A 16,612-nucleotide genomic window follows, 5' to 3' on the forward strand; every position below is an offset into this window, starting at 1 on the left:
CATTTGAGCACTCAACATATACTGGCTGTTATATGTACAGCACTTGTCTTTAAGCAAATCCACGTTTCTCAAGGTCCTCAGTAAAATTTCATAGATATGGGACATTTTGCAATCTAATGCAAATGAAGTAATTTGGTGCATGGATAAAAGTCATTTTAATTTTATCAGCACATACTGTAGGGAAAACCTGAAGGGGACTGTGTTGAATCTGTAAACTCCTTTGGGTAGTATTGCCATCTTAATGGTATGAAGTCTTCTGATCCACGAGCATGGTTACTTTCTATTTATTTAGATTTTCTTTAATTTCTTCCAGCAAGGTTTTGTAGTTTTAAAGGTACAAGTCTTTCACCTCCTTGGTTAAATTTATGGCTAAGTATATTTTCTTTTGGATGCTATTGTTAATGGAACTGGTTTAGTAATTAGTTATTCAGGTTGTTCATTGCTGGTATATAAAGTCGCAACTGATTTGTGTGTGTTGATCTTGTACCCTGCAATTTGGTTGAATTCATTTTTTTGCTCTGCAAGGTTTTCTTTGGATTCTTCAGGATTTTCTATATGTAAGATCACGTCATCTTTGAATAGAGATAGTTTTACTACTTCCTTTCTTATTTGTGTGTATTTCCTCTCTTTTTATTACCTAATGACTCTAGAACTTCTGATAAAATGTTGAGTATGAGGAGTAAAACTGGGCAGCCTGGTCTTGTTCTTGATGTTAGGAAGAAAACATGCAATCGTTCATCACTGAATATGATGATAGCTATGGGTTTTTCATAAATGCCCTTTACCCTGTTGAGAAAGTTACCTTCTAGTCCTGGTTTTGGGGTGTTTTTATCAATAAAGGGTGTTATACTTTGTCAAATGTGTTTATGCATCAATTGAGATGATCATGTGGGTTTATCCTTTGCTCTGTTAATGTAGTGTGTTACATTGATTGGTTTTTGAATGTTGAATCACACTTGAATTCCTGGAGTGAATCCCTCTTGATCATGGTGTATAAATTAATATGTTATTGGTCTTGGTTTGCTAGTATTTTGTTGGGAGTTTTGCCTCTATTTTCATAAGGGATATTGGTCTGCAGTTTTCTTCTTTTGTGTTGTGAACACACATTTTATGCTATGTGTATTTGTGCACAAATACACTCACACAAATTTATGGTTTACCAAAAATCCAAGCTGCTCTAAAGATTGAAACAGAACATTCGTCCAAATAAGTATATTATTATAAGAAACCCCAGATGGGATGCAACCAGGGATATGATCTAGTTTCTTTTGCCATTGTTGTTTCTCAGTTAAGATTCTTAAGGACAACTTTGATCAGCGCAATATGCATTAAAAATCCATCCCTCATCTATTGATCTATATTCAGAGTAGCAGTACTATGTTGTCAAGTGTTTCTCAAACTTTAGAATGTATACACTTAGCTAGATGTGTTGCAAAACTTCTGACTCTGTAGCTCCATCATAAAGGCAGGATGCCAGGTTCTGCATTGCCCATAAGCTCCCAGGAGACACACTGCTGTTGGTCTTTGGCCACACCTCAAGCAGCAGCTTTGTGGCCATGGGTTAAGTGGGGGTGGGTCTGTTCTTGCTTGATTACTGAGTTGCTTGTGAACAAAGCTCTCCAATCATGAAGGCAGCCATATTAAAACAAAAGTTTGGCAGAAGTTGTGAAAGGAATACAAATGTGTGTGCATGCCTGTGTACAAAGAGCAAAGATCTTGTGATGTCGTTCTGGTGACACTGCATTTGGTCTAAGTCATCAGTGTGTACAATTCAGTTTGCTTCTTCTCCCCAGTTGAAAGTAGACAGGGCCAGGCCCTGGCATCACTGTGCAGTGGATTAAGTTTTCCTCCTGTGTCCAACTTCTGCTTTTGGTGGTCTGTTTTGGAAAATGAAGGTCCCTCCCTGAACTCATGTGTTCAGTGCCTCCTTCCTTCTATTTCCTGCTCCTCTCTCAGCACTGGGATAGATCTGCTATCAGTCAGTTGCATTAACTCTAATACCCATTTTTTTTGTCAGAGTTGTTCAACTTTGTGTCACACCACTGCCCAGTTTCAGATACTCAGTTCCAGCCTGGGCGGGTGCTCCTATCTCCTATCAAGTCAGAGAAGGATGTTACAGCAATAGACATATATATCTGTTATTGCAGATAAAGGGGTTGACTCATGGCAATGCAGGGTAGAGGACAGGTTTCTCTGCAGCTGCTGAGGGCCCTGAACTGGGGAGAGCACACTGACCTTGGACTGGGCTCTGTCCTGGATGTCCCCTCTCAATCCATTCTCTGCTCCTTCCCCTCTGGTTTCCGCCCAAGCACAGGTTGGGCCCACCCTGCCTTCCCTTCTCCCAGAGCGATCATCCCAGGTATAGGTCACGTCTCCTAGGGGCGGCTCTTAATACAGGTAGTAGTGAGTGACATTTGTCACCTCTCTAATGTCAAGGTTATGCACCTTTCCATGAGATGGATGGACATTTATTTCCTCATTTACTCTTAATAAACATATCACTGCTAAACTTAGCTAAGTTTCCATATCAGTTCGGTACCAATGTCTCATTTTTAGAGATGTTGGCATTGAGAAACCTTGTTTGCACAAATTAGATAGGACTGGAAGGTGTATCTGAATATCAGTGTTATTCAATTTAAAATACAATTATTTCTGAGTTATATGTACTAAATAACAAGATCATCTGTTATCAAAAACTATTTGATAAATAGACAACTGTTTAGGCCTTCCTTCAGTTTTGCAGGAAACTAATTGGAAATCACTTGATTGGCAAAATAATTCTTTAGCTAATTGTTAGAGTGAGACACTTTCTTATCCCAAATCTGTCCCTTTGTTTGGCATTCTGGAATGTTCTACACCCAAGGGCAACACACTACTGAAAGTAAAAGAGTCCGTGTGAAAGGGCCAGGGGCCAGGAGGACTCCTTGACCCTGCTCCCTGCGGGGCAGGTCAGCAGTAGGAATGACTATGTACTGAAGTTGAAGACTGGCAATGGCCTGCCTAAAAGCCTCTGAGTGCCCACATGCACCTCGGTAAGTGTTCCAGTACCTCCAGTGGGCCAGTCCTATCATCTCCACGGGGCTGGAGAAGGGAGCTGGGCTGCATCTGGCCTGATGCCCAGGCCCAGCTGAGATTCTTTCCTGTTCTCACTGCTCGGGTTTCCTAAGAACAACGCTCAGAGCCACAGTAGACTCACCATGCCTGTGCCCGTTGCTTTCACTTCCTGGCTCTCTTAGATACTTCACAAGAACAGTGCAGCACTAGATCAGTGATTTAAACTTCTTGGGTGGGTGTGTCAGAAATCAAGTAGTAGGTTTCCATGGTTATTTCTAAGCTGTGTCCTTAGAATTGCATATGAACTCCAAGGACACAGAGCCAGGGGGAGAGCTACAGGACTCAAAATAAACCCTGATCTAAATTAGGCCTTGGGCCAATGTGCCTTAAGCTGAGGGGAGTGAGAAGAAAACATAAAAAAAAAAAGTCTAGTCATTTAAAAATAGTTGTAACCTTTCATGAAGCCCATAGTCATTTTCTGTAAGAACCGGGGAGATCATGCATGTTGTGGCTAACTTGCAGCCACATATAATTAAGTTCTATCTTGCTGGGTTCTGCAGCGAGGTAAGGCCATGCTTCCCTCCCCACTATGCTGCTGTGGGAGTTGGAGGCCAGGAGAAAACAGCTGTGTGTGTGGCTATGTAGGTTCACAGGCCTTCCCCCAGTTACCCCTCTCTTGTTCCGTGGGAACAGCAATGTTCCCCCAGGTGGGGAGGGAGCTATTATTTCACCTACCTTCTTATTGAATTTGAAGGTGGTATTATTACCCCAGTTTTACAGACAAGGAAACGGACTCTCAGAGAGGCTAAATGACGTGTGCATTATCTTGTACATGTAGAAGGGGCAAAACCAAGACGCCTGGACCAGGTATGTCTCACTACCGAGCCTTTGTTCTTTCCAGCATGCCACGGGGCCACCTGAGTAGAAAAGCATCTCGCGTTGCTCTCCTCCGGGCTGGAAGACACCACTCCCTAGCTGGGGGGTTGCCTCAGATGGGGGCATGTGGAGCTGCTATGGAAATGTCGAAAGAGGCGTGTCTATAGCGGAGCTCCCAAACCGTCCCGATGGCTGCACACAGTCAACAGGAAAACACGCGTAACCTGCTCAAAGCACGGGTGTGGGCGGTCTGACACGCGCTGCGCAGGTGCCAATCAAACATGTCGTAAAGGAGCAGCCACTGTCATAGTGGGGCCTCTGCAGAACTGCGTCTTGTCAGGGGACAGGAGATAGTTGAGCCCTTATCGAACTCACGGCGATGAAGCACTCCCATTAGTGACTTGGAATGTTGGGGTGGAGAGAGTGGAATGACATTGTGTTTTGTGGGCAGCTATAAGAAATGCCTCTTGTCCTTGGGAGTGGAGACACGGCATGATATTGCCTACGGATCATGCCGTCACTCACTGGGTTTGCTCCTTCTCATTTAACTGAATGTCAATCCAAGGGTTGTGCTGAATGAACTAAGAAGAAATAATGCAGTGTGGAGTTCGTGACTCACTTTGTACTCAAGTAATTTATAGGGAAGTAAAGAACATATAGATACAGAATATAGATAGAGTAAAATACATGGAGAGAATAAATATAACATAGAATACATATAGAATATGGAATATATTATATATTCTATAATACACATATTCTATATAACATGATATATCATACAATATATAATATATAATTAAATATTACATATTACACAGAATATGTATATTATATAGAATATGTATAATATATATAGAATATGTATAAAATACACACATATATAACATTCATATATGTGTGTATACACATATGTATTTATTTGCATATACATGTGTGTGTTTATGTCTAGAGGATATACAGGTATATATTCTCAGACATATGTAAAGCAGGCTCCAGGTATTTAGATAAATGAGAAGACATTAGAATATCTTGAGACTTGATGAAATTTGCTGTTTCGTTTGTATTTTTAATCTTGAAAGCTCTTCCTTAGGGAAGCCTGAGGACAGTGCTGGCTGGCTGGATACTTTGTAGTTAGGGTCTGATCAGGACTAGGGGAGATGGGGCTGCCTAGGTGGGCTCTGTGCAGAGATAGTACACCCATCCCTGTTCAGTTTGGAAGTGCTGTTTGCAGATAAAATTTGAAGTTAAGCTCCATTGATGGTACTCAGGCTAGGATAACTGGGGATAGCAGAGACAGGCCTCCCACGTCCAGGGAGGAAGAAACAGGAGAGATTTAAAGAGTCCTCCTGGTTATTTTAAAAAAATTAAATGATTTAAATTAGAAATGTAAGTAACTATTTAAAAAATCTCACTGAGCAAAAGATTGATAATTTGTTTACAATGTAGATTATGCAAATTTAGAAAAATCCATCTCAAACAAAGGACATCAGGAGACAGAGTTCCCTCTTTGCCCTTTAAAAATTCCCTAGATTCAAGTCAGGGCCTTCTAAACAGAATGTCAGATGTGGTATTATATTCCCAGGCCCCACTCTAGGCTTACTGAATTGATTCTCTTAGGATGAGATCCTGATATCTGCATTTTAAAAGCTCTCTGGGCAAGTCTGACATGTTATGCTCTGTACTCAGGAATGTTCTACCAGAGTAAAGATATCTCTGTTTGGTGACTCTGATAAGTTAATACTTGGCCTATGAGAAGCACTGAGTAATTTTACGAGCATTCTAGAAAAGTGGGGTTGGGGGTCGGGGAGATGATATTGTTTCCAGGCAGGCATGATTTCTATCTGTTTGTATCTGTGAAGTTCTGCCTTCCATCTTCAGTATGGGGGGTTGCGGTGTTGGGACTGCCCATCTCCACCCCTTCCCGGTCTCCCTCGCTGATACCCCAGAGATTGTCCAGCCTCCATTTCTGAACACATGTCTGCCTTGAGCTCCTGTCTCTTTTTGGGCCCTGCTGAGCCAGGCCAGGCTGGAAGCTCCTTTTTAATCTAGTTATAGAATGAACCTGGAGCAAGTTCCAGAGACATGCCTCAGTTTCCATTCTAATCTGGTCCTGTCATCACTGAAGGCATCCAAAGGTTCAAAATTCACCTCTAGGCCTAAGGGCTCAACTTTCATGGTTTCCTCCATGCTGCCGGTTCACAGCCTTTCCCACATTCCACCATCCATCTCCTCCCTAGCTCAGCGGCCTCACCCTGGGGCTGCAGGTGAGGGAAGGGGACCCCTAAGACAGAGACCACTCAGCTGCTTTTCTACCTCCAGCAAGGGCATGAGTCAGCCTCCTTTCACTTTGCAGTATCTCAACCAGATTTCCTTCCATCCTCATTATTCAACTTATTTGAATCTCATTTAGCTTCAAGTTGCTTCCACTGAAATCGTTAGGGCCTCCTTGCTGACTGTCAGGAATCTTTCTCTGGAGATGCTGGCAATAAGTGACTAGAAAATTGGGGCCACCAGTGAGGTGATTCCTAGCCTGTGTTTAGGAGACACCGAGACATGCAGTTGCCTTGAGTGATGAGGGTTACAGGAAGGAACATGCAGAGGAAAGAACTTCACGGGAAGTGTTTGGAAGCTGGAAAGTCGTTGAGGATGCACTAGGGTTCTAATGACAGGGTTATCTTATTGCTCCCTGGCAGGTTAAGTCCATGAATCTCAACAAGAACTTTGCAACATCAGATAGAATGACTCAGTTATTCTCTGTATGACTCAGGATCAGGCTTCCCAAGAGAAAGGATCTGCCTAGATTGGCTTTTGCTCTAGGCCACCTCAGTCTGCTGACCAGCCAATAGATGGGCCTCCTTTGAGCTAAGAGCCCACCTGTGGCCCATCAGCTCTGACCAGGGAGTGTCAGGTGGGGTGCAGAGCACATCCTTGGAAGCAGGGCCACTGTCTTTCCAGTTGGGCTTCCTAGAAGCAGACCCTGAGGATTAGTGCGCAAGTGATTTATCAGGAAATGTTCCCCTGGAAAAACTAGTTGAGAAATGAGGAAATGAGATGTAGGAGACATCAGGAGGATCAGGGGCTATGGTATCAAGCAAAGTCCCCAGGATGGTAACCGTGGTTCCATCCCAGAGGGGGAGCGCTGGAGACCGAGTGTCCCAGTCAGGACGAGGGACCTGGGCTGTGTATACCCGTGAACTCATTAGTCTTTGGGTAAGGGTTGTACTGAGGCACAAATTCCCAGACACTGCCAGCTTTTCTTATGCAGCCAAAGCAGATCCTGGCAGCCTGAAGGGAGATGGAAAGCCCACTGTTGCGGGGGAAAGCCCACTAAGGCTGTGGCCCAGAAATGGTCAAAGCACCAGAGAGTCTGTGGTTTGGAGCCCTAGCAGCACCTGTGGCAGTCATATAAGGAATTTTCCTCTGCCAGCGCGCTGGGGTCAGGGCCGACACTGCGCTGAATGGAGTCTTCCTTATACTGCCTGCCTGTGATGACAGACGGAATTGCAAACTGAGGCCCAGGGTGTAGAAGAAGCAGCCAGCAACCTACTACCTTTGTCTAGAGTGTGGCAGCTTCAGAAGGGGCTGCCTGAGGCTAACCTGGGTCAGAAAAGGGCCAACTGAAAGCAGACTCAAGTTAACACTAGACAGACTCTGCTGTTTATGGTGTATTAACAAGAGATAAACTATTTTCAACCATGTCAACAAAAATAGATTAACTTTCTTATTAAATCACTGGAAAATATTATTTCACATATCTTATAGAAATACAGCACATCTCTCTGTAGCCAACTCCATTTTATTTCTACAAACTTTCAGCGGTTGAACGAGCTACGAGATATTCTGTATAAACTGTGAACTTACCTGTGAAGAGTCCCTGGCTGACCTGACTTTTTCCTCTTCTGAACTCCTAAGGAGTAGGGTTCCTTTCTGATGGTTCTCACCACATGGGAACCTGCCCCAGAGGGGTTCTGCTTGTGTCCCACCAGATAGTAATCTCTTTAAAGATAAGAACAGGGGCCCACTCCCAGAACTATAAGCATTTGACAGCTGGCTCTCTGGGAAAAATGTATGAATATATACAGACATAAGTTTGTTATACATTCTAATGATATAAAGGATGTATAGCACACAATTTATAAATAATAAAATGCACACTATTCTATTGTATAACTTCCATATAGTGAATTAATTTTCACAGAATGCTTTTTTTGATTTTTAGTAAATGCTTATATCTCTGGCCAACCTACAGCTGCAACAGAACAAGAGGAGTTCCAATCTGAATGTTGGTTGGTATTTTCATTTATGTTAATAAGGTAAAAATAAAGATGTCTGTTGGGACATCACTCAGTGACATGAGTGACTTCTTTGCTGAATCAGAGAATGATTTTCAAGTACTGAAAGAATATAGCTTCATTTTTTGGTGCTTGTCACAATTTAATGGCTACAGACATGAGAATCTTTTAAATTTAACCTGCATTATAGCATATTCTCCATCACTCTCTTGAGTCAGAACAATTAACAAAACAAATGTATCAAGCCTTGATTTGTAGCTTTTGATGATTTCTGTGGTGAATAATCCATCATAGTTAACTTTAATTTGTGACATGTTGATGAACTTAAAATTGGGAAAAGATGCCATCGTTAGGTAATATTTCCACCATAAAAATGCAACAGATGAGAATAAAGTCAAGGATAAAGAAGTGTTGAGAAAGAAAAAAGTGATGGGTTTTGAGTATTTATTACCGATGTTTTAACATCACTTATTTAATGATAAATATATGTATTTTAGTTTCTAATAATGACTCTGTTTAATGACTGGCTTGCAAAATCCTTGCAAATTTGAAATGGACTTTTGCGAGCCAATATAATCGGTTCCAGCACACGCCTGTCACCTGTCACAATTCATTGCCTTGCATATTAATGGCTAAATAATGTTCAGTGGTTGCACGTATGACCCTAGTGTGGTAACTTAGAGATGCTGACTCTCTGATGCTGATCAACATGTTTTATCTCCTTGGCAGAATTCTAACAACCTCCCAGTGGCAGCTGAGCTCGGGAGCTAATTTTTCTGAGCTAACAAAGGTCCTTTTGGTATATGGTATCTCTGATAAAAACCAGCCTGCTCAAACCATTAGTCTCCCTGTTTTAACAATCATATTTTTAAAAAATAATACAATCTCTGCAGAATCTTAGTGAGAATATTACAAAATAAATCCTAAAATGTCAAATCCATTAAGTAGCCTTGATATATTTCCCTTTTTAAAATATTACATAGTATGAAGTAAAATCCATAACTTGATACTATCGATAATCCAACATTTACCATTTTCTGATTCTAAACAACATTACACCAATATTTTCCCCCCATAAATACCCTGTTTATGTCTTTGTTTCTTCCTTTAGACTGTTAGGATCCTTACAGCACTAATATGAATCATTTTTGTTGTCAGTAATGATTAATTGATGACATTGGACTGCCAATAAATACCAGACCCTTCTAAATGGAACTTTCAGATTAAATTTCAGAAGAATCTCAGATCACATAAGAAAAGCCTTTATGTCACAGAGAATGATTAATAGTCTGGCCATCTCAGCTGGTGGGGTAGTTATTGGTTAATTACTCCATAATGCACCTTACTCTTAATAACTCCAATCTGTATTGCTTTGCTTCTGGGAGGAAAGAGGAGCAGCCCCAGGACCAGCCCCTAAAGAAGTAGGTCTCATTCTACTTGATAGGCTAAATACTCCTAGCTCTTCCAGGAACACTCACAAATGAGCATCTGAATTTGTCTATTTTCTGGAAAAGTCTTTCAAAAAACCATCTGATTAATTCTCTTCCCTTCAGGTCAGGGAAGTACGATTATCCCCATATTATGGATAGATCTAACTGACCTGAGGTAATGTGGGGGTTTGCCCAATATCACATCATCAGTGAGTGCTAGGGAGGGAAGCAGGCCCCTCCTTCTCCAAGTGCTCACTCACTCATGCATTCGTCCGACAAACAGGTACTGGGAGTACATTATGAACCAAGCTTAGTGGCGGGTGGTAAGGATAAAAAGGAAAATGGACGACAAGGATGTACAGCCCTTTGATGTAGGGGAAAGACCCTGGGCTTTGGGGTCAGACAAACCTAGGTTGGATCCAGTTCTCTAACTTCTTGGTTAACTTGACTGTGCTCTAGTTAATTAACCGGTAAGTCCCTGTAAAAGGGAACCAATCACATTATTCATCTTGTGGGGTTATTGTGAGGGTCACAGATAATACATATGAAGCTGGCATAGACCAAGTGCTTCAGAAATGGTTCCTGTGACTGAGCTGGAAGAACACTACCCCTGCCCTTGTGAGGGTCATCCTGTGACTGGGGAGACAAGATATGAAGACATGACAATGAGATAATGGCTCTGATGGAAACATAAGGAAAGAGAGCCCTGTGCATCATCTCCTTGACCAGGAGGCATAAATGTGCCTTTGGGCTTGTCAGTTATCCTGTGAAATTACAGCTCTTCTGCTACGCGAGGGAGCTGGAAGATGGTATCTAATCTTCACTGGATCTCTGTACCTTGGCCCCCCGGAGGTTCTCCCAGCAAAGTCTGCCCTGCAATTTCATGCTATGAAACAGTCTATTCAATGCAAACAGCTGACACCGACACACACCCTTATAAACAGCTTGGCAACATAAGCAAAAGCAAAACATAACAGCAATGAAGTATTTCTGCACTGATATCACTTTAGTGCTGATATCATCATCCCGTTGCTGTGTATGATAAAATGCTCGGTGATAGCATCACACTCTGTCAAGTTTCCCAACCCTCCTCAGCAAAGCACTTTTCTGTAAATATCTGTGTTGTATTCTGCACATTCAGTCAATTTGGATTCTGTATCCAGCTCATAGACTGACATTTGCTGTGTCCAAAAGTACTGATTCTCAACATAGTAATCAAGGCAAGTGACACCACCGACACGGATTGTGCAAATTTGAGGAAAATGTCACAAAACTGCTTCTAAGTAATTTCCAAGAACAGTGATAAAGAATGAATTTCAAGAAGACTTTATTCTAACATTTAGACTGTAATAAACATCTCTTTTACCTCTCTCACTCTTTGGTGATTGGTATTTCCAACGTCCCTTTATAAATCACCATAAAATGGAATTATGGAAGTAAAAAATTTAAGAAGGCTCAAGCGGATTGGAGACCATTGGCTATGAAGGCGGTGTTTTCAACTTCCTTTTGCTAAACATTCCCCTCTTCCTCACACCCCACCGACTTCTTCCACCTCTCTTACCCTCTTTTCAGCAGTGCCTTTCATTCGTTTTTCATGAGCGACACTTTAACACACCACCATGTGTGTATGTTACACATGGACATAATTTTTTTCTTTCTCTCACTGAATATATTTTCCAGACACATTAAATCCAAACCAGTTTCCCAAACTGTGTTCCATGGGCACCAGTGTTGGTGGAGACCTTACCAAGTGCTATGAGCTTTAAAAACTCTGTGGTTGGAACCCCGTGGGCTTGCACACCCTCAAAGGACCTCACAAAGTAGCGGTGGGCCACCACAGGCTATCTAAGTCCATGTTCTTGTGGTTCCACTGGACTTGGTGCTGACAGCAAACATCTTCCAGGACCCAGTCCTAAAGCCTTGAGGAGTTCACCTAAGCTCTCTTAGGCCAGCCGTTGTACCTTGCTCTGTGGGCCGCTCATTCACCTTTCTAGGCAGCAGCTAAGTTATTCAGACTGCCTTATTAAAGGTGTTACCCTACAAAAGTTGACTGTAAAACCTCCCAGCAGGGAGCCTCTGCCCCAGCGCCTGCTTTGTCTGCTGCCCTCAGGCTCAGATGGGCCAGTAGGACGTTCCTCATGGGGGTGCAGATGAGTTGGAGGAGGTCATGGATGTAAAGGGTAGACCCTGGCAGGGTGCAGTCATGTAAAGCTGCTTCTCCATGGTTGGGCTTATGTTTCTGCCTTATAACTTATTTCAAGTTGATTGATTTATAGTAGGAAGGTAAAGAGCCTGGCAGTTAAAACCAGGCAGACCTGGATTCAAAGCATGGCTCTTCCTCCTGCTGTCCGTATGGCCTCGGGAAAGCTACCGAACCTCTAAAAGCCTACGTCACCTCACCTAGAAAATGGAAGTAAGAAAAGTGCATTCTTATTTTCTTACTGCTTTTAAGAGGAATAAAAGAATGATGTATGTAAAGCCCTAGCATAAAATATGGCATATGTCACTGAGCAAGGGTTGATTAAGTATTAACTATGATTTACATTATTGCACTGCAATACTGGTGTGTGTGTGTGTGTGTGTATGGTGTGTGTGTGCACAGATAAAAGGAGTTTGCAGTCTGTGGAATGAGATTGAAACATTAGCAAATAAATATAGCACCAAATGGATTATACTCTCTGTGCTATATGAACTAACATGGGGAAGGATAAATCAATTTTGACAAATTAAATAAATAATGCTGTGGGGGTAGCATTTTCCCTTGACATGAAAGAATGAGTAGCATTTATGTGGGCAAGGATGGGAGAAAGAGAACTCCAGGCCAAGGGAACAGTCTGAGCAAATCACGGGTCAGAAGAACGACAGGATGTTTGGTTGGGGGCCCACTCCGAGGCTAGGAGGCTGGAGCAGGGCTGTGTTGGATGCCAGTAGAAAGGGTTTTGACTTGTAGAAACCCTGAGGGACCAGTAAAGGATTCTGAGCAGGATGATAAGGCAGCTGGGTGTGTTTCTGGACCTCTGCTTCCAAGTGAGTGCTGAGGCGTCTCCTCTGCAGCAGTCCCACCACCAGGGCCCCAGCTCCTGCCCTCATACAGCACTTGGCAGAGGACCATTCACACGACATCAAATAAACACATATGGGGTTACGGTCAGAAGCTTTGGGTTTTATGAACATTGGAGCCCTGTACAAATTCCAGGGGATTTCCTCTCACCTTTCACATCATGGTTTGGCACCACAAACAGTCTGGTTTTCAATCTTTCAGTAAAATTTGTGAGCTCCATTGTAAGGGAGGTTTTTTTGTTGCGTGTTGGAAGTTGTCAGGGGCAGAGTATACCTATCCAGAGGTGCGGATACATCCTTCAGTGCCAGGTACCAGGTTATCTGCTGAATATTTCATGGTGAGCAAAACAGACCTGGTGCCTACATAACCCTCCACCACCCACAGCCTGGAAGGGAACTCAGATAAATAATTATACAAATAAATAACTGAGAACTGTGATAAATACCATGAAGGAAAGGAGCCGGGGAGTATAGCAGGGTGACCCAACTGAGTCTGGGTGATCTCCTCTAGGACAGTGACCTGTGAGGGGAAAAAAGTGGTCCAGGCAGAGGGAAAAGCATGTGCAGAGGCCCTGAGGTGGGGCATAGCTCAGAGCATTGGAACCCTGAACAAAGTCCTGTGTGGCTGCATACAGTGAGGAAGAGAGAGGCACGGGCTGTGGTCAGCAGAGTAGGAGGGATGCCGTCATTCAGGACACTGGCCACGTTAGGGAGCATGGGTGGTATTTCAAGGACAATGGGGAGCTGTGACGGTATCGGATTTGCGTTTTTGAAAGATCACTCTGGCTGCGGTAGTGGAGAAAGTTTACAGACTGGACCCCCAGTTAGGAATCCAGAAGAGAAGTGTGGCAGCTTCAGCTAGGAAGATGAAGTTGGGGACTGAGAGAAATGGACACATTTAAGCTGTCTTTTGAAGATAGAGTGGTCAGGAGCTGGTGATGCACTGGAGTAGGGATGAGGTAGAAAGGGGCCTCAGCGAGGACTCTGAAGTTTTGTCTGAGCAGCTGGTGGCTCTGCTGATGGAAAACGACAGCTGTGCTCTGGACAGTAGGACACTCGTGAGACTGACACACACTCCCTACTTATTGGGATCTTAGCCGGGGTCTGAGAGCAAGGCTGCATCCGAGAAACCTAAAGCCAGACCCGGGTGTTCAGTATAACTGAAGGTCCGGTGAGAATGACCGGTGGGAACTGGAGTAATCAGAGAGCTTCTGCACAGAGGAGGGACACTGGTCTGGGGCAGATGGCAAGGAGGGAACAGAGCCTGAGTGTGAGGACCGGCATGGACCAGGCCACAGAGCAGCAGGCACAATGGCTGCGGCCAGGTCAGAGGGCAGTGGAGGGGCCAGCCTGCATCCCAGCCCCTCTGCCTCTGGGCCTTTGTTTCGGCTGCCTCTGCAGTGCCCTTCCTCACTCACGCTTCAGTTTCTCCAAAGCAAAGCAAAGCTGGTTCCATAGCGCCCTCACTGTGCCCTGTCTGATGTCACCCATGGCACCCGGAACAGGTGGCCTCGCTCACAGACTCACGCATTTTTCTCCCTTTCTAAGCTTGGCGGCTCCTTTAGGGCCAGGGCACGTGTGCTTTGTTCTCTTCTCCCCAGGGTCTGGCACATGGTACCAGGCTCTTATATGTAACATTTGAATGAATGAATGAGAGATTTCTAGCCTGTGCTTTTTTCCTAGCTGGGAATGAGGAAGCATGCTTGAACATTGGGTCCCTGCCGCATATAAGGAGATCGTGCTAAACACTACGGGACATAATTTTGATGGACTGATGGATGAGATGTTTGCCCAGCCTGAAGAGCCTACATCCAGGCAAGACATAGTGGAGAGTGGCGGGCACAGGTTGTCCTGTACAGAGTGTGTCAAACCAGGCTGAACACTGGGTCAGAGGTATAGACATGGAGGCTTGACTCCTTGGGCACAGGGGTAAGGGTAGTCATGAGATAGGCAGGAGGCCATGGGCATATGCCATTTACTTAGGGATTTGACAGGGAAAGGAAGGAGGGTGTAGGTCAATAACTTGATGTAGGAAAGCTTAGTGGTTTAATTCAATAACAGCAAAGGTTGGTATATGTCGGGAGATGGGAGGGAAGGTCTCCAGGGAGGAAGAGAAGTGGAAGGTGCTGGAGAGTAAAAGAAATGCTTTGGATATTATGAGGTTGGGATGCAATGTGGATCTGAGTGAATGTTAATGAGGTCTCCCTTTTCTAAGGAGAAGGGCATGAGAAAGAGAAGGATGGGGGTAGTAAGGGATGCAGGAGATGACTTGGTTTTTATATAGTTGGGGGCTGAGTTTTTCACTCAGTGTGAGTCTTGGGCATCTAGATATGAAATGGGAGTTTTAGGACAGATGGTCCTTTGTGAATTTGGGAGATGCACAGAGCTGAGTAAACATTTTTGAAACAGAGCATCAAAGCATAGACTGACTGTGAATGGCACTAATGTGTAGTGAGCAACCTACTCTAACTGGTAGCACACTTTATAGTTTGGGAGGTGCGCTAGAGGAGCAGGCTGTGGACATGAGTCAGCTGCAAGGATGGCAAAGGTGGGTGGGAATGGAGGGGTGAAGATGGATAGACCCACACTTGGTTTCTGGTGAGGAAGAATAGCTGGGAAGTAAGTGGATAATAGCATCCTTGATGAAGAGTGGAGGGTTGAGTGATGGGAAGCCCCAGAGGGACTGGAGAGGAGGTCTAGTGACTTAGGGCAGGGAAATGAAAATGTAGCACGTGAGGAAGTTAGAAATTAAATACAATATCAAGCAGTGTGCTCCTAGATAAATTTTTGGACAGGCAAAATCTGTTTTATTGCTTCTCCACTTCCATACATCTGACAATCTCCTATCCCACTAATCATCACACATTTAACAAATACTGACAGAGCACCTCCTTTGCAGCAGGTGCTAAGCCACATACTGAAGATTCAGTGATGAGCAGAAACAGACTACTCTTTGAGTTTGTGCAGCTGCTCAGAAAAACGAGATTAAAGAGCTGAATGCAGATTTCTTTTCTTTATTCTTTTTAGAAACAGGGACCAATAAGCATTGGAGGAGGTGTCCATAGTAAAAAAAAAAAAAGCTGGAGGGTGAGACAACTAACCTCTTAATTTTGGCAAAGACTTGATAATCCAAACAATCTTTTTGGGGAGGGTAACTAAATTATTTTTTAAATATCATTCAGTTTTTCTGTGGAAACCAGAGTTGACCAATGTAAACCGGCATTTTAATCAGGAGGTTTTAAAATTTCACTGACTCAACATTATTATTCACAAGACCACATTCTGCTGTCATTTCACCTGTTTAATTTTAAATCAGCCATTGAATGAACTTGATATTCAATTAGGATTGATATTGGGCATTTTGATATGTGTAAAGCACAAAGACTGTGTCATGTTTAAGGAGTTTGCAAGCAAATAAATCTATTTTAGGACTTGCTGGCCTTTTGGCTGGTAGCACTTCCTGGTAGCCTTTCAGACCCATGGTAACATTTATGGTGTTTACAGTCTACAGGTCCATCCAGAATTCTGAGAATTAATATAAAAAGCAACATGCTGTGCATGAGAAAAAATAATTTAAAAAAAGGTAGTTCAGGGCAAAATGTTTCTCAGGCTTGAAGCAGAAAGTGTTGCTGGGAAGGGAAATAGGAGCACAGGACAGAGTTGGCAGTCCCTGTGTGGGGTCTGGGAGCAGGCTTGGCTTGTCTAGTCCTGTGGCCAGGCTAATGAGTAGTTTCTGATCACTGAATGTTGTCTGTGGTTTTCCTATGTGGGGAAAATATTCTGGGCTCGTCTCCATTGTCACAGTGCAATGTCAATTAATGTAAAACCTGAGGTAGCATTCCAGCTTTTCTAGTTTAGGTTCCTATGAGCTCAGCTGGCTTGAATTAGCCTCTAAGG

This window comes from Manis javanica, chromosome 4 (genome assembly GCF_040802235.1).
Source record: "Manis javanica isolate MJ-LG chromosome 4, MJ_LKY, whole genome shotgun sequence".
In the NCBI taxonomy this organism is placed as follows: Eukaryota; Metazoa; Chordata; class Mammalia; order Pholidota; family Manidae; genus Manis; species Manis javanica.